The sequence below is a fragment of the Coffea arabica genome, chromosome 10e, assembly GCF_036785885.1.
Source record: "Coffea arabica cultivar ET-39 chromosome 10e, Coffea Arabica ET-39 HiFi, whole genome shotgun sequence".
Classification (NCBI taxonomy): Eukaryota; Viridiplantae; Streptophyta; class Magnoliopsida; order Gentianales; family Rubiaceae; genus Coffea; species Coffea arabica.
The window spans coordinates 16785151-16808905 of NC_092328.1; the positions used below are offsets into that span (position 1 = coordinate 16785151).

General features: G+C 38.0%; 1 long non-coding RNA gene across 1 annotated transcript; it reads right to left on the minus strand.

The window, feature by feature from the left end:
• LOC140015536 (uncharacterized) lies at window positions 1–3681 on the minus strand. The gene is made up of 2 exons (XR_011822184.1): window positions 2020–3681; window positions 1–174 (listed from the first exon to the last, which is right to left on the minus strand). It is a non-coding gene; the product is annotated as an uncharacterized lncRNA (long non-coding RNA).
• Between the last annotated feature and the right edge of the window lie 20074 nt (window positions 3682–23755).

The window sequence follows — 23755 nt, forward strand, 5'->3', positions numbered from 1 at the left end:
TAAAGGAAGGTCAATTCCTCAATAAATATTCAAGTCTTACATCATAATCTACTCAATTACTTTACATTCCCAAAATATACAGCTTCCAAAATCAAATTTTAAACAAATACATTCACAATTCTAATCAAGTGAAGCATCAAGTAAGCTTCTCCAGAATTCCTCCCATTTTAGCTCCTGTTAAGGAAAAACAAATCTAACGGGTGAGCGGACGCTCGTGAGGCCAAGAAAATATGCAAGACAAGTAATTCAATAGCAATAGCACTTACACAACAGTGACAACTATAACATTCAAGAAATTCACAATTTATAATAAACCCCCTTGAGTAGGATGTAGGAGCTCTCAGGAGCTAAATCTTTGTTTACTTTGCCCCAAGTTCAATTCAATACCTTCTCGTGACGACACCCCGTCACCCGGGTAGATAATTAAATTCATAGCACTTTACATATTTCATTTATGTTTCTGAGACGACTTGAGAGGCACCTCCCACCCAAATCGGTATGATATTTACTATCGCTCAATTTATAGCTCTGAGACTGTCGCGCCCCATTTTTTTGCGATGGAAAAAGAAAGTGTTTATAAAAAATGTGATTTATTAATAATAAACGGAAAAGGACCAAGAATGGGACTTAAAAAAAATGCGACAATTTGGGTCCAAAATTTAGTCTAAAAGGGTTTTGAAGAAAAATTAGGAGTCGCCACTTGGTATCAAGTTTGGGTGTACCAAGTCACCCCAAAATATTTTTAACAAAATAAAATAAAATAAAACCCTTTTAGACAACTCCAGGTCTTTGAAAACAAGAGAAAATGAGTTCGGGAGTCACGGTTGAAGAAAGGGAAGGCAAAGGTTCAATCAACTCAAACCTAAGACACCCTTTCAACCTAGTCTAAGCTAGTTGCGTGGTTTAGTCAAAATTTTCTTATTTTAACCCTTAATTTATCACATTTTGAATGTTTTCTACATGGATGCAAATCTAAATTCATAAAAACATCGAAAGGAACAAATGTTCATTCAAGGGTTTAATTGAACCAATCGCATTAAATGCAAAGGCCAAAATAATTCCTTGAAGGTGTCACGAGTATGCAAATGATGAAATTAAAAGTAAAGAAAAGAAATTAAATTATATACATAGTTATAAGTGATCAAAGAAAAAGGAAATGCAGCATAATGGGTACGGGAGACAAAAACTCGTGACATAATTTTCTTATACAAGGATTAATGGGGTATTTAAACTAAAGAGTTATAATCACCCATATCCATGTTCAAAAATAATTCTCCTAATATGAACAAGCAAATGAACTAACTTATTTCACAATTTCTTAAATGAAGTGCAATTCTAAATGATTTGATTAACACATATAGAGGGTAGGGGGTAGAGGATAATATAATAGAAAATATCATGCAAATGAGAAAATTCTAAAAAATAAAATATACATGGAAATGTAATGGATATCACACAAAAGATGAATCTAATGCATGAACAATCTAAGGGTATAGCGTTGGACTAACCCATTTCTAAAAATACTTACTAGCGTTGGACTAGCAAGTAAGCGGAGGGAGAAGCCACAACTAGCGTTGGACTAGTGTGGTGACGTTATGCATTAACAATATATAGTGAAGCAAATAAAGCATAAATTAAAACAAATAAACACATAAGAGCACGTAACACATAACACGTAAGCATAATATCTATATGCCAAAGTCCTAAGAAAAGCGGATAAAACACATAACACATAAGCCACATAAACACACAACTTATCTATTACATCGGGGAGCGCCTGACTACAATCTAGGAGGGAAAAATATAATAAAACAAATCTAATTATCCTATCTATTACATTTTTGAGGTATTTAAATACCTCTCGAATCATTATAAAAATTAACTAAAACGTATATAAGAAAATTTGAATGAATATTTGAATCAAATAAATAAAGCATATAAAAATACATAAACACATAGGAACACATAGAAGCACATAAGAGCACGTAATTGACATTGAAATAATAAAAATAGGGGTACCTCCCGTTTGAAGTGGTGACTAAATGGGAAATTGGATTTGCCCTATTTACCTCCAAAATTAACAAAATCATCAAGGCACCAATCTAATTAACAAATAAATCATAACAAATGGAAATAAAAATAAAATCAATCAATTGAAACACTTAAATGAAGTGTAATCAATGACTATAGAAGAAAAGCAACTTCTATTTAAGCAATCCAATCTGTTAGGGATCTAATTGCAAGAATAAACAAAGTTTTGGGGTAAATTATAATTATCATAAAGATATGGGATAAAAATTAAATAAAAATAAATTTTAGGGACCTATTTGCAATTATATTAAGGACCTGATTGAAAGAAATCAAAATATTTAGGGCCATAGAGAAAATGCTCAAAGGTACAGGGACTGATTTTCAATTTCGTAACCAGATTTCTCAGCCAAATGGGCCACTGGGCCATCATTTTATTTATTTCTGGGCCAAAAACTACCTAAGCCCAACCGAAACCCAAAGGAAAATAAATGGCCCAGCCCATCTCTTTTGTCAAACAAACCCAGCTGAAATACATGGGATTCAACTCCCAAGCCCATCCGTAAAACCCAAAAAAAAGAACTAAAACCCAAGTCAAAATCCAACTAAAAACAAACGCAAGCCCACTAAAACAAATAACCCAACCCACTTTCCTTTTCTTTCTTTTCTTTTCTTTCTCTTTTCTTCCCCATACGTTTCCTTTCCTTCTTCTTCGGCCAACCGAAGAAGCTTCAGCTGGCAGCCATGGTGGCCGCCGGTGGCGCCGCCGCCACCGGACCGCCGTCGCCGATGACCTCTCCGGTCACCAAAAATCCTCAAAATACACCTCCCCACTCGATTTTTCGCGTAGATTCCATTTTCGGAGTTTGTTTTTACAAAAGATGATCTGAAAGTGGCCAAAATGTCAAAATACAGTCCAGTTTTTATTTTTTAAAACACCCAAATCTTTCACCAAAAATCATAAAAAATATATTACAATACTCCTTACAACTTCTGCAATACAACTATGATTTAATCCGGCAAGAAAACAACATAAAAAACTAAAATAAATCAAAACAGTCCCCAAAATTCATTTTTTGTTATTTTTGCATTTTCACAAGCAATTAACATGCATTCACAGAAATCATTTTTTTTTTATGTTTATTCATGGATTCCCCAAAAATTCAACAATATCAGTAACAACAACAAACGAAGCCAAAGGACAAACAAACATCAAATCATGTATTTAATTTAATAAATTAAGGAAAGGAAAAAACTGAAAAAGATGAAAGAAGAATAAATACCTCAATGAAAATTGTAGTCTCTTGACAAAATTTGATGAAATTACAAGCTCCAATAATTTTTATTGGCTTTGCCCTGTCCAAGAGAAAATCTGAGAGTGAGTATTTTATTTTGCTAAAAATGAGGAAGAGAATCTGAGAGAGAGCCGAAAGATTTTTCTTCCCTTCTGCACCCGAGGCCTGAGAGAGGGAGCAAATGAGGGAGGTCTATGGCAATTTTTCTTCTTCTGCTTCTTTTGCTTTCTTTGCGGCCAAAGGACCTCTGAGAGTCAGTCCCCGAGAGAGTTTTCTTTTCTTCTCTCTTTTGTCCGTTGCTCTCCCGAGAGAAATGAGGATTCCGTCGTCTCCCAAATGAGTTTTCCCTTGAGTCCTTTTTATGCAATTTTCTTCTTATTGGATCCGTTGAGAGCCTTTCCTAGTCAAAAGGTGGTGATGCCATCATGAGTCATCATGATGGCTCATGATGGCTCATGATGATGTTTTTTTTTATTTTAAAAAACTAAACTTTTTTTTGTTTTTCTTTTTTTTCTCTTTTTTTTCTTTTCTAAAAAAAATCTGCAATTATAAGAAAAATTTGCACATTAAGACGCAAGAAAATAAATAACTTAATAGATAGAAAAAATTCAAGAAAATATTAAAATTGACAAAATTTTGGTGTCTACAGCTTGCCCCTCTTTGTCTAGAGTTTCGAAGAAAGTCAAGACAAAGACGTAGACACCAAATTGCTTACCTGTTTTTTCTAACTGCATCTGAGTTAAAATAAACAAGTCAACACTTGGTTGAAATTATTGAACACAAGAAGTCATAAAGTTGCAAAACACGTGACCGAACTCATATAGAGTTGCCTACGTATCCCACCATGGGAATCAGGTCAAACGTAGTTCGAATGCAAGTGAACCACAATGAAACAAGTACATTGACCAACTGTGAACTTTGCAAAGTCGAAAAAGTTTGGTCTCTCAGAACTTCTAAACATGAAACACAAAATGAATGAGAAAGCACAATTATTAATCAAAACAATCAAGAAAAGTGACTTGTCATAATTAGAAAAAGATGCGCGGAGGGACGCGGTTACGCTCCAAGAAGGGGGATAGAAGAGTGCGCGGTGGACGCAGAGACTCACCAACAGAAATTTAAATATGATGATGAAGGGGAGGTAGAAGGGTGCGCGGTCAACAGGAATTTAAATTGATGCGCGGAGGGACGCGATTACGCTCCAACAGAAATTTAAATTGTCAAGAATGGGAGGTAGAAGGGTGCGCGGTGGACGCTGAGACTCACCAACAAGAATTTAAATTGATGCGCGGAGGGACGCGATTACGCTCCAACAGAAATTTAAATTGTCAAGAATGGGAGGTAGAAGGGTGCGCGGTGGACGCTGAGACTCACCAACAAGAATTTAAATTGATTCGCGGAGGGACGCGATTACGCTCCAACAGGAATTTAAATTGTCAAGAATGGGAGATAGAAGGGTGCGCGGTGGACGCTGAGACTCACCAACAAGAATTTAAATTGATGCGCGGAGGGACGCGATTACGCTCCAACAGAAATTTAAATTTGTCAAGAATGGGAGATAGAAGCGTGCGCGGTGGACGCTGAGACTCACCAACAAGAATTTAAATTGATGCGCAGAGGGACGCGATTACGCTCCAACAGAAATTTAAATTTGATCTTGATTTGATGATTTTTTTTTTTTAAATAACAAATTGGTGGATAGACCTGAATGAGAAATTAAACATGGAACTGACCCGAGCAAGAATTTATCATGGGACTGACTCGAGAATTTAAACATGGGACTGAGCCGAACAGGAAATTAAACATGGGACTGACCCGAACGAGAAATTAAACATGGGACTGACCCGAACGAGAGATTAAAACATGGGACTGACCCGAACAAACTTTAATCGTGGGACTGGCCCGAATAAAAATGAAAATCAAGGGATTGACCCAAAAAAATGAAAATCAAGGGATTGACTCAAAAATCGTGGGACTGGCTCGAGAATTTAAACATGGGACTGACCCGAACAGGAAATTAAACATGGGACTGACCCGAACAGGAAATTAAACATGGGACTTACCCGAACGAGAAATTAAACATGGGACTGACCCGAACGAGAAATTAAAACATGAGACTGACCCGAACAAACTTTAATCATGGGACTGGCCCGAATAAAATTAAAATCATGGGACTGACCCGAACAAGGGATTTAAAACCATGGGACTGACCCGAATAAGATTTAACATCATGGGACTGGCCCAAACAAAATTAAAATCATGGGACTGACCCGAATAAAATTTAAAAGTCATGGGACTGACCCGAATAAAGCTTAAAATCATGGGACTGACCCGAATAAATCTTAAAATCATGGGACTGGCCCGAACAAGGGATTTAAAATCATGGGACTGACCCGAATAAGATTTAACATCATGGGACTGGCCCAAACAAAATTAAAATCATGGGACTGACCCGAACAAAATCAAAATCATGGGACTGACCCGAATAAAATTTAAAAGTCATGGGACTGACCCGAACAAGATTTTAAAAGCCATGGGACTGACCCGAACAAGAGATTTAAAATCATGGGACTGGCCCGAATAAAATTTAAAAGTCATGGGACTGGCCCGAATAAAATTAAAATCATGGTGCACACTAGTGGGACAAACCCAACGGCTAGCGGCGGATGCAAATGAAAGGCACACTAGTGGGACAAACCCAACGGCTAGCGGCGGATGCAATTAAAAGGCACACTAGTGGAACAAACCCAACGGCTAGCGGCGAATGCAAGTAAAAGTGTGTGGTGAAAGCAAATGAAAGGCACACTAGTGGGACAAACCCAACGGCTAGCGGCGGATGCAAATGAAAGGCATACTAGTGGGACAAACCCAACGGCTAGCGGCGGATGAAAATGAAAGCCACACTAGTGGGACAAACCCAACGGCTAGTGGCGAAAGCAAATGAACATGCTTACTGGCGGGAGAAACCCAGCTCCAGCAGCGATGAAAATGAAATGCTTACTGGCGGGACCAACCCAGCTCCAGTAGCGATGTAAACGAAATGCTTACTGGTGGGACAAACCCAACGGCTAGCGGCGGAAGCAAATGAAAGGCACACTAGTGGGACAAACCCAACGGCTAGCGGCGGATGCAAATGAAAGGCACACTAGTGGGACAAACCCAACGGCTAGCGGCGGATGCAATTAAAAGGCACACTAGTGGGACAAACCCAACGGCTAGCGGCGAATGCAAATGAAAGGCACACTAGTGGGACAAACCCAACGGCTAGCGGTGAAAGCAAATGAAAGGCACACTAGTGGGACAAACCCAACGGCTAGCGGTGAAAGCAAATGAAAGGCACACTAGTGGGACAAACCCAACGGCTAGCGGCGGATGCAAATGAAAGGCACACTAGTGGGACAAACCCAACGGCTAGGGGCGGATGCAAATGAAAGGCACACTAGTGGGACAAACCCAACGGCTAGCGGCGAATGCAATTAAAAGGCACACTAGTGGGACAAACCCAACGGCTAGCGGCGAATGCAATTAAAAGGCACACTAGTGGGACAAACCCAACGGCTAGCGGCGGATGCAAATGAAAGGCACACTAGTGGCACAAACCCAACGGCTAGCGGCGGATGCAATTAAAAGGCACACTAGTGGCACAAACCCAACGGCTAGGGGCGGATGCAAATGAAAGGCACACTAGTGGGACAAACCCAACGGCTAGCGGCGGATGCAAATGAAAGGCACACTAGTGGGACAAACCGCAAATGAAAGGCACACTAGTGGGACAAACCCAACGGCTAGCGGCGGATGCAAATGAAAGGCACACTAGTGGGACAAACCCAACGGCTAGGGGCGGATGCAAATGAAAGGCACACTAGTGGGACAAACCCAACGGCTAGCGGCGAATGCAATTAAAAGGCACACTAGTGGGACAAACCCAACGGCTAGCGGCGAATGCAATTAAAAGGCACACTAGTGGGACAAACCCAACGGCTAGCGGCGGATGCAAATGAAAGGCACACTAGTGGGACAAACCCAACGGCTAGCGGCGGATGCAATTAAAAGGCACACTAGTGGGACAAACCCAACGGCTAGGGGCGGATGCAAATGAAAGGCACACTAGTGGGACAAACCCAACGGCTAGCGGCGGATGCAAATGAAAGGCACACTAGTGGGACAAACCCAACGGCTAGCGGCGAATGCAATTAAAAGGCACACTAGTGGGACAAACCCAACGGCTAGCGGCGAATGCAAATGAAAGGCACACTAGTGGGACAAACCCAACGGCTAGCGGCGGATGCAAATGAAAGGCACACTAGTGGGACAAACCCAAATGCAAATGAAAGGCACACTAGTGGGACAAACCCAACGGCAAAGGCACACTAGTGGGACAAACCCAACGGCTAGCGGCGGATGCAAATGAAAGGCACACTAGTGGGACAAACCCAACGGCTAGCGGCGGATGCAAATGAAAGGCACACTAGTGGGACAAACCCAACGGCTAGCGGCGGATGCAAATGAAAGGCACACTAGTGGGACAAACCCAACTGCTAGTGGCGAATGCAAATGAAAGGCACACTAGTGGGACAAACCCAACGGCTAGTGGCGAATGCAAATGAACATGCTTACTGGCGGGACAAACCCAGCTCCAGCAGCGATGAAAATGAAATGCTTACTGGCGGGACAAACCCAGCTCCAGTAGCGATGTAAACGAAATGCTTACTGGTGGGACAAACCCAGCTCCAGTAGCAATGAAAATGAAATGCTTTTGACAATCGGACAGTGGGATCAAAACCCGAGCCTGCCGTGATGAACTTGATCTGATTGATTTTTTTTTATTTTTGTCTGGTGATTTTTCTTTTCTTTTCGCTTTTCTTTTTGACTTTTGAGAATCTTTCCAAAAAATTAATTTGCCCCAGTATGATGAATTTTTGCAACTTGAGTCCATAGTTGATTCTGTATCGCCATGTTGTTGCACCTTTTAATCAAATTTGCTTGCAACATTTTCGATTTGCCTTTGTTCACCAGAGGACTCCTTCCAACATCGATTCCAGTGCGAGGTGTGATTGTTTTCGTCCATGCATGGAATTTTTCTGCAAAAGAGAAAAAACAAAAGAATTGCCACCATCATTTGATCCGTTTGCCTTTGGAGAATCGCGTAAACATAAGCCTTTTGATGCCTTCGTCAAAGTTGGCCGCGGCATCTGACTTGGTTGGATTTATCACTTCAAATGTCTCTGCTTTTCCAGACTGACCGGGTTAGCATTTTGCCATATTGCGAAACCTTCGTAATTGGTTTGGCTGCACCTTAGCCCTTTTTAGGAGATGACTGAACCCAAGTATGCTTCGAATAAACCACGGGGGTTGTCATTTACCACAATTCAATGATAAAGCATGAGATATGCAAGAAAAATTCACATGTCATGTAAAAATGAATATGCACAAGAATGCACTCACTACTATTTGTGCTTAAATTCTACAAAAATGCCATGAATGCAAGAAATTTGGTAAAAATGAGTTTCCTAAGAATGTATTTGCCAAAGAATGTTTTACAAAATGACACAGTTTTGGCCAAAGGATGCGTATTCGAATCTCTGAATATCCTTGTTCTGGAATTCAATATTGGCAGAGGTATGACCAAAATGAGGAGAAATCCAAATGGATCAAACCGCCAGTTGTTCCTCCTTGTGCTTGCTCATTGTGGAAATCCTACCTTGGCGCCCTTTCGGGTTTTCACCAAGGTTGCCACCACTCCTTTTCTTTTGTTTTGTTTTTGCTTTTGTTTTTCTCTTTTTCTTTTGTTTTTCTCCTTTTCTTTTCTCTGTTTTTTCCTTTCTTTCGAGGTGCCCTTTCGGGTTTTCACCTAAGGAAGCAATGGAAGGGATCAACTATAATCGCCTCAGGAGTGTGAGTTGAAAAAAAAAATGCTGACATCAGTAAAATGCGCTTCCCTTATAGACTTAAGCGAAGGCATTATGGACATCACTTGCCAGTTGATTAGCAAAATCCCTAATAGAAATGCAGCAAGTGACGAAAGCCAGGACCTTTGGGCTTTTGTAATGAGGTCAGGTGGGGTGTTTTTCAAGAAAGGTTGAGGCTTGAAAACAGACTTGATGAAAGGTGTGAAATAACCTGAGATTGCATCATTTTTAGATCATCTCCGAATTTTGAACGAAACCGAGGAAAATTTGCCCCAGTTTGCTTGGATTTTTCTTTCTTTGCATTTTCTTCACTGCATTCTTCTCACTTTTTGCATTTTTCTTCAAAAACTAAATTTGCCCCAGTATGGGGTTCTTTTTTCTTCCTTTTCATCTCTCTTTCAAAATAAATTTGCCCCAGTGTGGGGTTCTTTCTTTTCCTCAGATCTCTTTCAAAGATAAATTTGCCCCAGTGTGGGGTTTTTCTTTCCTTTCTGATCATTTTCAAAATGAATTTGCCCCAGTGTGGGGTTTGCAATTCTCAGGGGTTGCCAAACGAAAATTATTGTTCTGATAGCTCAAAGGAGACGACTAGGGATGAAATATTTTGATTGGAAAGGAACATGGCCTGACTTTTGCCTCGTCTCTTGCATGATTTTCTAGAGGGCATTTGCATAATCAAATAAAGAACTTCTTACACATGTCTGAGTTGATAGGTCGAGGGAACGTCTATCCTTCCATCTCTGCCCAAAATGAGTACTCCTCCAGGCAATACCTCTTGAACATCCAATAAGCTTTGTCAATTTGAATCACATTAGCACTTTGTTCCCTTTTTCAGGATATCGGTGGCGGACCCTTTTGTTATGAACATAGGCCATGCATTTTGACAATATTGGTCATGGCACATAGCATTCAACTCCTTTTCATCAGAATCAATCGTTAATGACACTGTTTTAACCAATCAACTTCCAACCTGGCCGGAAAGAGATTTTCTCAAATGAAGGGATTTATCAATGAAGGAATTTTCAAATGAAAGAATTTTTCCGGTGAAGGGATTCCTTAACGAAGGGATTTTTCCAGTAAAGTGATTTTTAATGAAGGGATTTTTCAATGGTTTTTCTCAATGAAAACTTTCTCAATGAAGGATTTTCTTAATGAAGGCTTTCTCAATGGAGGGATTTTCAATAAAGGGTTTCATCAAATTCTTAAACAGTGATATTCAAAGAGTCAAATAACTTCACCTTTGGCCATCTCAAAGAATTAACAAAAAATCAAAACAATAATCAAATAAACAAATGATCAAATTGCAAAAGATGCTTTCATTAAGCTATGTACATATGCAAGAAAAAGTTTTCCTGAATTTTAGCAAATGACAACCCCTAGATTTATCAAAATTCCCTTCGAGAGGGAAGATAGTCAGCCATCCAAATTGTGAAGAGCTCTTTCAAGACCTTCAAATTTCGTCATTGGAGGTGGATGCCTCAAAGGTGTCCTTGTGTTCAGGAAAAGGATTTGTACTTATATTTGGTCCTTGTTCACTCTTTTCTCTTAGCACTATTTCCCCTACCTCGATCATATCTTGGACTCTGTTCTTAAGTGCTCTGCAGTCGGCGGTTGGGTGGCCAGGTGCCCCCGAATGATAGGCACAGGTGGCCTGTGGATTGTATTCAGCAGGAGCGCCATGGGGGTAAGCTGGAGGGGGAATTACGCCGATTTTACCAGCGGCCTTTAATTGTTCATACAATTGGTCCAGAGGCCTGCCAAGATTAGTAAAAGTGCGATAGCGATTTTGCCTTTGAGGTTCAGTGGGTTGAGGGTAGTTGTAGGTGAGTCCATTTGGTGGAGGAAGTCGTTGATTGTAAAGGGGCCGGGGTCGAATTTGTTGAAAATTAGGCTGAGTTATTTGAAAAGGGACTACAGGTGGATTAGGATAGTTTGGGCGAGGTCGAGGGTGGTGGATATTGGCGTGATATACAGGATGAGAGTTTGGATAATGAGGGTAAGGGTTGGAGTAGGTAGGGTATCGTCGAAATCTGGGTTTTGGGGTAGGGTTTTGATCCCAGACAAAAGCAGTTTCCCCCTCTTTCTTTTGGAATTGTTGCTTCTTCCCATTACTACCTTGGCTTTGCAAAGCATCCAACTGCGATTTGAGGGCATACACATTAACAATCTTTCCAGCCTTCACGAAATCATCAAATTCCTCAAGCTTATTAACAATTGCGGCAAATGAGCATCCAGTCATGCGAAAAATTTCTTCAAAGTACGGCGGATCATGTGCCTTAATGAAAGTTCGTATGATTTCGTCCTCAGTCATTGGTGGCTCGACTTTGGCAGCTATTTTCCTCCATCTCTTGGCATAAGTCTTGTGATCCTCAGAGGGTTTTCTTTTTGTCCCTTCCAGCGTAGTCCGTGTTGGAGCTAGCTCACAATTATACTCGTATTGCCTTACAAAAGCGTTGGACAAATCAAGCCAGGTCTTTGCTTCTTCGGGTTTCAGCTTGGAGTACCAGTCGAGTGCATCCCCCTCCAGACTTTCTGGGAATAGCCTCAAAGGCAGATTTTCATCATCTGTTGGCCTACCCAACTTGTTGGCGAACAATCGGAGGTGTGTTTTGGGATTGCCCGTGCCATCGTATTTATTGAATTTCGGAGTTTTGAACCCCTCAGGTAATTGCACATTTGGGAAAAGACAAAGCTCGTCATAGTCCAGCACTCCTTGCTTGTTCAACCCCTGACTCTTTCTTATAAACTCATCAAAGCGGTCCAGGCGCTTAAGCAATTTCATATCAATTGGAGCAGAAGATTCCCCCATTTCTGGCTTGTTTTGGAAAGTGTGCTCCGGTATCACAGGCTCTGCGGTAGTTTGATAAAAAACTGGATTCGGATGTATGTTTGGGTCACCTTGAGGTGGAAACCCTTGCCCGTAAAGAGGATAGAATGGAGGATTTTGAGTGTAAGCATATTGCGGGTTTTCAAACGTGGTTTGATTTGGAGGAATAACAAATGGTAAGGTGGTTTGAATCGGAGGAATAATAAATGGTTCGGATTGTGGCTGTGTGGCAGGCCCAAGCTCAGGTTGCACTCCGCTACTAATGAGCTCACCGATCAATTTCTTTTGAGCGGCCATTTCGGATGCCATTTCTCCAAATCTTGTGAGCAATTCAGTCAACTGAACTCCAGGACTTGCGGCTTCCGGCTGGGCAGTTGCAACAGCCTTATCGGATGATTCTGGCGGAGCACTCATGTTTACACGATTCCTCTGTGCTTGAGTACGGGATCGCGTTATGATGGGGCTCCGACGAGAAGTTATGTTTAAATATTACCTGAGAAGTTTTGAAAAGATTGCCTTTAGATTTAACCCTTGCTTAGTTATTCTAATAAAAATAAAGAAAAAGGAAAAAAGAAAAAGACAAGAGTTAGTAGATATCCAGAAAATTCGGATGCATGTCCTATGGGGGAACCCTTTTTGTGCCAAGGGTAGGCCTAGCATGAAAATGCAATCCTCTGAGGCAGGCACTATACCGTACCTGATAGATCTGATCAACTCATTGAGTGAAAAATAATTTAAAAAAAAAAAAAAATTTAATCAATTGGAGGGACGAGAGACATTTATCAAAATGAGGTCAACGTCCGAATGGATGGATCACTTTTGATCGGTACAAGATTTTGCAAAAACGCACGGGTTTGACCTTGACGAACTTCCTATCAAAGAGATTGGAATTCGTTGATAAAATTTCTCAGTGAATTACGGGTCAAAACCCTAATTGATCAAGTGATTGGATGCAATGGACGGTTTTCTTCAAAATTGACTAGATTTTTCCCAATTTGGAATTTGACAATGAAACCCTAATAGGGCAAATGAGTTGAATGAAATTGATAATTTATTTAAAATCGACCGAATTACCCTAAAAAGGGAAACATGTCAAATGAATTGAATGAAATTTATCCAAAATTAATCAGATCACCCTAAAAAGGGTAAATTGATCAAACGAAACTTGTTTTATTCAAAATCGGCTCGGTTGCCCTAAAAATGGGTAAATTGGTCAAATGAATGAAATTGAATTAGGGATTTATTCAAAAATCAGCCGAATGACCCTAAAAAGGGTAAATTGGTCAAAAGACCCTAAAAAGGGTAATTTGGTCAATTGAATTGATAATTTATTCAAAAGCGACCGAATGACCCTAAAAAGGGTAAATTGGTCAAAAGACCCTAAAAAGGGTAAATTAGTCAAATGAATTGACGATTTATTGAAAATCGACCAGGTAACCCTAAAAAGGGTAAATTGGTCAAACGAATGGTTTATTTAAAATCGATTATGAATTGACAAAATGGATTGATCGAATCGGTCGGCCATTGGTGGTTTCAGAAAATTAGTCTATGAGCCTTCTAAAATCACAATTTGGCCTCAATTTATTTATCATCTCAATAGGAGGAATCATTTGTGAATTTCTTCAAATTAATGTCCTTCACGCAAGGGATTTTTACCAATTTTTGATAAAATGGCCAAAAAGTGATTATTAGATGCTCATATTCCAAAGATCACTCTATGAAAACGATCGGATCTTACCTTACCTTGTGCACTACCCCTTTGGATGGTACAAAATGTAAACGTGCAAGTTTCACTGGATTAAATATCCGAGACACAAGGTGGCTTATTCCTAAACACGGGATTCCCTATGTGGCATTCCCTTCCTAGGGTTTATGCATGATGCCATTTTATTAAAGCAATTAAATATGCAATGAAATAATTGAAATATGACCTAAAAGTGCCCCCTTTAAATGTCGGAGTAAGCCTAAAATGATGTGCAATACATATGCATATGCAATTGATTGAAATTTAAACATGCTTGATATAAGAGGCGGTCTTATCTTAAACGAGTACCATGTTAGAACTCTTATTTCTAAAATTTGTGTATGCAGAAAAGGGAAAACAAGGAGAGGTTAGTTCAACAAGTAACATATAACATATTGTGACAATAAATGATACAAGAATAAAAAGTAAATAAAGCAAAGAAAGAGGGGTGAAATCCCTCCCCTCGTGCTTAGTGTTCCTAATTGGATAGGCTGACTCTATCCTAGGTAATTTCTAATATGGATGCATGAGGTTTGGTTTACTAATGCATCTAGACTCGATAAGGTTTCAGGCTCCCAAGCCTTCAGACCAAAAAATTAAGGGTCATCAATCCCAAAACCTTCGGTCGGTGGCTTGAGTGATCCCTTAGGCATCGCTATGGGCGCAGAGCACACCATCCGCCTACCTAAGGAAATCGATCCTAATCCTACAAGGAGATGTGGGATGGCGCCCACGAGAAAAATAAAAAAGGGTAAAAATAATGCATGCACGTATGAAGTGCTTCCTTTTGAGGGGAGAGATTATAATTAAAACACGTGTGGAGGCTCTACGGTGATACTTTCCCCCACCCAAATGCAAAGCGCGATACGAATAAATAAATAAATAAGCCATTCATCACATACACGTAAGACGAGGAACGATTACGAGTGTGAAATGCAAAACATCCTAAAAAAGAAAAATGTAACCTAAAACATCCAAATATGATAAATATAAGGGTTAAAAAAGAGAAAAGACGACTAAGTCAAGTGCTTGGACTCTCTAACTCCCCAGTGGAGTCGCCAAGTTGTCGCGCCCCATTTTTTTGCGATGGAAAAAGAAAGTGTTTATAAAAAATGTGATTTATTAATAATAAACGGAAAAGGACCAAGAATGGGACTTAAAAAAAATGCGACAATTTGGGTCCAAAATTTAGTCTAAAAGGGTTTTGAAGAAAAATTAGGAGTCGCCACTTGGTATCAAGTTTGGGTGTACCAAGTCACCCAAAAATATTTTTAACAAAATAAAATAAAATAAAACCCTTTTAGACAACTCCAGGTCTTTGAAAACAAGAGAAAATGAGTTCGGGAGTCACGGTTGAAGAAAGGGAAGGCAAAGGTTCAATCAACTCAAACCTAAGGCACCCTTTCAACCTAGTCTAAGCTAGTTGCGTGGTTTAGTCAAAATTTTCTTATTTTAACCCTTAATTTATCACATTTTGAATGTTTTCTACATGGATGCAAATCTAAATTCATAAAAACATCGAAAGGAACAAATGTTCATTCAAGGGTTTAATTGAACCAATCGCATTAAATGCAAAGGCCAAAATAATTCCTTGAAAGTGTCACGAGTATGCAAATGATGAAATTAAAAGTAAAGAAAAGAAATTAAATTATATACATAGTTATAAGTGATCAAAGAAAAAGGAAATGCAGCATAATGGGTACGGGAGACAAAAACTCGTGACATAATTTTCTTATACAAGGATTAATGGGGTATTTAAACTAAAGAGTTATAATCACCCATATCCATGTTCAAAAATAATTCTCCTAATATGAACAAGCAAATGAACTAACTTATTTCACAATTTCTTAAATGAAGTGCAATTCTAAATGATTTGATTAACACATATAGAGGGTAGGGGGTAGAGGATAATATAATAGAAAATATCATGCAAATGAGAAAATTCTAAAAAATAAAATATACATGGAAATGTAATGGATATCACACAAAAGATGAATCTAATGCATGAACAATCTAAGGGTATAGCGTTGGACTAACCCATTTCTAAAAATACTTACTAGCGTTGGACTAGCAAGTAAGCGGAGGGAGAAGCCACAACTAGCGTTGGACTAGTGTGGTGACGTTATGCATTAACAATATATAGTGAAGCAAATAAAGCATAAATTAAAACAAATAAACACATAAGAGCACGTAACACATAACACGTAAGCATAATATCTATATGCCAAAGTCCTAAGAAAAGCGGATAAAACACATAACACATAAGCCACATAAACACACAACTTATCTATTACATCGGGGAGCGCCTGACTACAATCTAGGAGGGAAAAATATAATAAAACAAATCTAATTATCCTATCTATTACATTTTTGAGGTATTTAAATACCTCTCGAATCATTATAAAAATTAACTAAAACGTATATAAGAAAATTTGAATGAATATTTGAATCAAATAAATAAAGCATATAAAAATACATAAACACATAGGAACACATAGAAGCACATAAGAGCACGTAATTGACATTGAAATAATAAAAATAGGGGTACCTCCCGTTTGAAGTGGTGACTAAATGGGAAATTGGATTTGCCCTATTTACCTCCAAAATTAACAAAATCATCAAGGCACCAATCTAATTAACAAATAAATCATAACAAATGGAAATAAAAATAAAATCAATCAATTGAAACACTTAAATGAAGTGTAATCAATGACTATAGAAGAAAAGCAACTTCTATTTAAGCAATCCAATCTGTTAGGGATCTAATTGCAAGAATAAACAAAGTTTTGGGGTAAATTATAATTATCATAAAGATATGGGATAAAAATTAAATAAAAATAAATTTTAGGGACCTATTTGCAATTATATTAAGGACCTGATTGAAAGAAATCAAAATATTTAGGGCCATAGAGAAAATGCTCAAAGGTACAGGGACTGATTTTCAATTTCGTAACCAGATTTCTCAGCCAAATGGGCCACTGGGCCATCATTTTATTTATTTCTGGGCCAAAAACTACCTAAGCCCAACCGAAACCCAAAGGAAAATAAATGGCCCAGCCCATCTCTTTTGTCAAACAAACCCAGCTGAAATACATGGGATTCAACTCCCAAGCCCATCCGTAAAACCCAAAAAAAAGAACTAAAACCCAAGTCAAAATCCAACTAAAAACAAACGCAAGCCCACTAAAACAAATAACCCAACCCACTTTCCTTTTCTTTCTTTTCTTTTCTTTCTCTTTTCTTCCCCATACGTTTCCTTTCCTTCTTCTTCGGCCAACCGAAGAAGCTTCAGCTGGCAGCCATGGTGGCCGCCGGTGGCGCCGTCGCCACCGGACCGCCGCCGCCGATGACCTCTCCGGTCACCAAAAATCCTCAAAATACACCTCCCCACTCGATTTTTCGCGTAGGTTCCATTTTCGGAGTTTGTTTTTACAAAAGATGATCTGAAAGTGGCCAAAATGTCAAAATACAGTCCAGTTTTTATTTTTTAAAACACCCAAATCTTTCACCAAAAATCATAAAAAATATATTACAATACTCCTTACAACTTCTGCAATACAACTATGATTTAATCCGGCAAGAAAACAACATAAAAAACTAAAATAAATCAAAACAGTCCCCAAAATTCATTTTTTGTTATTTTTGCATTTTCACAAGCAATTAACATGCATTCACAGAAATCATTTTTTTTTTATGTTTATTCATGGATTCCCCAAAAATTCAACAATATCAGTAACAACAACAAACGAAGCCAAGGGACAAACAAACATCAAATCATGTATTTAATTTAATAAATTAAGGAAAGGAAAAAACTGAAAAAGATGAAAGAAACAAAATTTGATGAAATTACAAGCTCCAATAATTTTTATTGGCTTTGCCCTGTCCAAGAGAAAATCTGAGAGTGAGTATTTTATTTTGCTAAAAATGAGGAAGAGAATCTGAGAGAGAGCCGAAAGATTTTTCTTCCCTTCTGCACCCGAGGCCTGAGAGAGGGAGCAAATGAGGGAGGTCTATGGCAATTTTTCTTCTTCTGCTTCTTTTGCTTTCTTTGCGGCCAAAGGACCTCTGAGAGTCAGTCCCCGAGAGAGTTTTCTTTTCTTCTCTCTTTTGTCCGTTGCTCTCCCGAGAGAAATGAGGATTCCGTCGTCTCCCAAATGAGTTTTCCCTTGAGTCCTTTTTATGCAATTTTCTTCTTATTGGATCCGTTGAGAGCCTTTCCTAGTCAAAAGGTGGTGATGCCATCATGAGTCATCATGATGGCTCATGATGGCTCATGATGATGTTTTTTTTTATTTTAAAAAACTAAACTTTTTTTTTGTTTTTCTTTTTTTTCTCTTTTTTTTCTTTTCTAAAAAAAATCTGCAATTATAAGAAAAATTTGCACATTAAGACGCAAGAAAATAAATAACTTAATAGATAGAAAAAATTCAAGAAAATATTAAAATTGACAAAATTTTGGTGTCTACAGAGACGATTCGAGAGGTACCTCCCACCAAATCGGTGTGGTACTTGCTATCGTTCAAAGGTTGATGAGACACCGCTCCAATCGACTTAGAATGTTTAATGGTTCTGAGACGATTCGAGAGGTACCTCCCATCCAAATCGGTGTGGTACTTGCTATCGTTCATAGGTTTAGGGTACTGAGACGACTCGAGAGGTATCTCCCACCTGAATCGGTGTGGTACTTATAATTGTTTAGTGGTCGATGACCAACGCTCAAATCGACGATTCCAAATAAGAATCACAAATACGAATCACATGTACGAATCACATATACGAATCACATATACGAATCACAAATACGAATCACATCCACATTACTATGTACAAGTCGAATATGAATTCACATAGCAAAATACGAATATAATTTCGTTCGAAAGAGAACGAGTGTGGCAATGTACACTCGTCTCAAAATTTTCAATTCACATAACGGATAATAAACAGTTAACCACTTAGCAACAAATTCATGCACTTGACACTCACCAATCGAAACAAGGGAGTGAGTGCGTAAACAAGCCTTTAGGTGTTCCCCTTGAGATCCTCTTGAAGGTCTCCTTGAGCACCTAAGCAAATAATAATTGACTATCACACACCGTTATTTATAAACCCCCTTGTTACAAGAAAGATTGTACTTTTGTACAATATTAAGAAAATGTCGTAAAAGAGAGCCTTAATTACTCATAAATCGAGGCTCAAAAATGGAGTTTAAAACACAAGTGAAATCTGATTTTCATCTTTGAAATCAAGTGTAAAACGGTCTAGCAATATCGAAGAAAATAGAGAGTTCGCAACCTTTAATTTCCTTTAAATTTGGAAATTTCAGATTTGTCGAGCGATCTTTAAAAAATCGTATCTCACTCCTTGTAAGTCCAAAATTGGAAAACTTGGTTCCATTGGAAACTACTTCCAGAGTACTAAAAGTTCTTAGAAGGTACTTTTCCATGATTCTGATATGGTGCATTTTAGTGGGTATTTTGGGCATTATTGCACAATTAATTGACTAAATATTTTCATTAATTGGGTGGATTCTACTGATATTTTGTTTTGGTGCTAATTGCAGGAGTGGATGATGGAAAGTGCTTAAATTCGAGTTTTAGAAGATCCATCGTACATGGGGCCCGCTTGGGGAGCTGAAGACATTTAATTGTAATAGATTTTACTTTATTTTTATTTTTATTTGAGGGAGTCTTGTTATTTCTATTTTGGGAAAAAGGAAAAACACAACAATTGGCGATAGGGAAAAATCCCTTCCTGGAACTTCGGTCGACAACATGAGGCGGTAGTTAGTTTTTTTCGCTTGGTTTTTAGGTTTTCTGGGAGGCTATGCTTAAAGGAGTGGAAGCCGCAGCTTTGTAAGAGGGGGGGGAGAGAACAAAGCCACCATTCTTGACTTTTGTATTGCTTCCCATCTTTTGTTGACTCTGGAATTCCTTAGCTTTTGATTAGTTTTGACCAAATTGAGGAATCAAGGAGAATTGAATCTTTTCTCTCGTATGCATTGCTAACAAAGGAAGGAAAGGCTAGCCGCAATTGTGGACCTACCAACTGTTTGTCAATTTGGCTTTGACCGAAGTATAGATAGTGCCTACGCTTCGTACGTTTAGCCGCGAAAGGCAATCGGAAGCAATTATAATCAATTGGTCCCTTTTCCGTCTTGGGTTTTGCTGAATTGGACGAGAGTCAATACCAAAGCATCGATGGCCTTTCCCTACCTTGTACGCACGGCCTGTTCACTAATGGGGAACTAAACCCCTAATTCTAGTCAAAGGGATAACTGACGATTTGGTTCGGCAATTACTGTGAGATCTAAACCGTTTTTAATTATTTCTTCATTTATTGATATTCATATGTTCCCTGATTTTCATTGTTATAGCCTTGTGTATGATTGATTAGTGCGCAATAATTAATTATTCACATAGGCTATTTTGCTATATAGGGGTAATTGAATCCGTAATTGTTCGTTATCTCTATCCCAGTAGCAACTGGCATAATTGGATTTGTGTCAGGGGAATATTTGACCTAACTTAAATAAACCCTCGTAGCGTGTTTGTTAGCTAGGATTGGGCCTTTCTAATTAATAATGCAATCTAAGAATTAAATCCTACGGTCGTACCTAGGGTTGTTTTTGGGTTAGAGAAATAGCTAACGGTCGTACCTTAGCTATCGATAAATTAAGGAAGGGTTGGTTGTTTAGCGCGTGCGAGACAACTATAACCAATCTATTAATAAATGTTGGAATTATCTGTGATTCGATGATCAGTGCATGAACCATTTCTGAAGTGTACCCTTGGCTAGAGCTTCTCCATTATTATTTCTTTTAATTAATTATTTTCTGCATTTAATTTGTTTAGTTGGCATTTGATACCAAAACCCCCCATTAATCTTGATTTGAAAAGAAACAAAATATCTTGCTAGTCCCTGAGGAGACGACCCTGCTTACCACTGTCTACTAGTTAGGGAATTCAGTTAAATAATTAATTCAGGTATATCGGATTAAGCAAACTCTTCGGGAACAGGGTGAATCAAGTAACTCATTGCACACCTAGAGTCCCTGCTCCAGTACTCGAATTGATTACTGACTGTTTCAGGTGGTAGTTAGGATTTATTTATTTATTTATTTATTATTATTGCACAGGTTCGGCACCTGTCAGATTCCAAATAGAAGATATTCAAATTTTGGGTTCAAAGTGCTATTTTGGAATACCAAGACAGATTTGGGTTGATTTTTGGCAAAGTTTGGAAATTCGGCAAAATTCACTCAATGCGAACTAACCTCTGAAATTTGGAGCTCAATTAGAGTTACAATAAAAGTTTAAAACAAAATAAACGGAACAAGAATCGAAGTTTTGAGCACCAAGATATGGCGGCTCAAATTTACTGAAATTTCCTCCTTAAACAAGGATTTTCCAGATTTAAAAGGTGAACTTTGAGACTTTGGTTGAGTATCGAAATGGACTCGGAATGGCACCAAATTTGGTATGATTATACTACCATATAAGAACTATTCATCTGTCAAATTTCATGCAAAAATTCGTTCGGTTAACAAAACCATTAAATTTCCACAATCTGCTAAGGGTCTGTTTGATAACATAAAAAAGTGTTGAATCTGAATTTTTTCAGACATTCAGATGTTTTGAGTGTTTGATAAATAAAAATCTATTTGCTGAACTTGTTAAGTAGTGCTGAACCTGTGCGTATTTTTTTCAGTACAAGAATCCTAACTGAATGCTTAATTCTGATAAGAATCAATAGAATTACTTCAATTACCTTATCTTATCTACCAAATCTACCCTTGTTTGTTAATTATGTTCAAAATTCTTATCTAATTAAACAATCTAATATTCTCTATCTAATGATTTTCTATTTCTTTTTTCTCCTTTTTGAATGATTTTCACATTTTCTCCATACTCCTCATATAATATATTTCATCTTTTATATTAATTTGATTTAAAAATAAATATTATCATTTTCATACCTAACATTTTTAGCTAATTAAATCATAGGTTCTATTTCTTTTTTGGATGAAAGATATAAAGGCAAATTTGTCAAATTTAACTTATTAAACATTCAATAATAAATATTTATCAAACAGTATAAATAGGTTTAACATTAAAATTCAGACATTCATATATATCTTTTCAGTGCTTAAAATTCAGTAAATTAATTGTTTCACTATTCAGATTTCAGAATTCAGATTCAGTTTTATCAAACGGAACCTAAGGCAAATATGCTTTACACTTTCGTTTTTCTTTTCTCAAACATTTGGCCAATGAAAATTCCTCGAACATGATTCATTTATGAAGACAAAGTCTAGGAAACATTCAAAATATGTTTGGTAGGTGATTAACACCAAGGATTTCGAATAACAAGTCCCAAATCAAGATTAGCTATAAATCAGTCCAGAATTAGGGTTTTCTTTCACGAAGACAGCTCTGAAATCCGGCCACAACTCACTCAATTCAACTCATTATTGAGCGTGGTTAGTCGCGTTGAAAACTACATTCATAAAGCTACAATTTCACAGAAGGAATCATTTTAAAATTCTGTCGACAACTAGCTCATATTTGAGCATCAATTCGCAGCTCAAAACAGGGCTTCTAGTACAGACGAGAAACAGAATAGGCAACTTTACAAGGTTGGTACGGCTCACTCAGGTGGAATCAGGGCATGTATTTTAACCGTTAGAAAACTGGAAATGTCTAGTTTCTAGTGCCACAAATAGCACTCGATTTTGATGTCGGAGCAAAGAGTTATGGCCGAAACAAAATCACTGCCAGAGCAATACGGACACAATTCTAGTTTTGGTAAAATTTTGAAATCTCAACATTTGCTCATCCAAATCACGTAATTTTTTGTAGAAACTTTCCACACAACCTATATTACACATATAAATAAAAAAAAAGTCAATTGGACCACAAAAAAGTGCACCAAAGTGCACGGCAATAGCAGGGGCAAAAACGGTAAAATTTCCTTTTCACTTCCTTTGAGCTTTCTTCCACAATACAACTTATTTTCACTAGATTAAGCACTAATCCAACATAAATAACATCAAATCTCATCAAATCAGTTCATCAAGCTATTGTGGGATTTCATAGAGCCCACTCACAAGATTTCCAACAATATAAAGCTACCCTTGTGAATCTATAAGCTCACAAGTGCAAGATAACTTCTATAAATCAAGATTTAAGAGGTTGATTGTTGTTTACCTTTGTAGGTGACTAAAACAGAAAATTTCGGTCCTTGGAAGCTAAAGAAAACCGTGAGAAGCAAGCCCTTTTCCTAGCTTTGGAGAGAAAAGGTGCAAGATTTGAAGTGGAATGATGATGGGTTTTGTTCTTCTTCTTCTTGGTGAAGCTCGGCTGCTAAAAGGAAGAAAGGAAGTGATGTTTCTGATGAAGAAGCTAAGAAGCTTCCTTGTGAAGCTTATAAGTTTGTGGACAAAAATGTTTCAAAAGTCAACTAGGAATAGTGCGCGTTCGCGGGCATTTTGTGCCTGATTCCTCTTGGGTTCGTTTCACTTATGCACTAAACCTCCAATGCACTTTCTTAAACATTATAATTATTTACTCTTAATCGTCTAGAATAAATTCCTTAAATCTCCAATTAACCGCTCCACCTCGATATACGTGAACTTTCGATTTGCACGCGTTACGGTGAAACTTCCAAGAAATTCTTATAACGATAGTATAACTAACTAATACTTGAGTATTTAGGCATAAAAATACATATTTTAAGGCTAATGTACAAGTCTCCAATTTTCCAAACTCATTGTCCCCTCGAATCGATTATTGTCTCCAAACGCGCATTCATTATTCTCACTAAATGAACTTTCAAAAATTAAATTTTTATAATAAGTCATTTTAAAAATACACGTAAGCCATAGCTCCATGTAATTGGGTCTAAAAAGATTGAAATGAAATATTCGGGGCAAACGGGCAATTAAATACTTAAA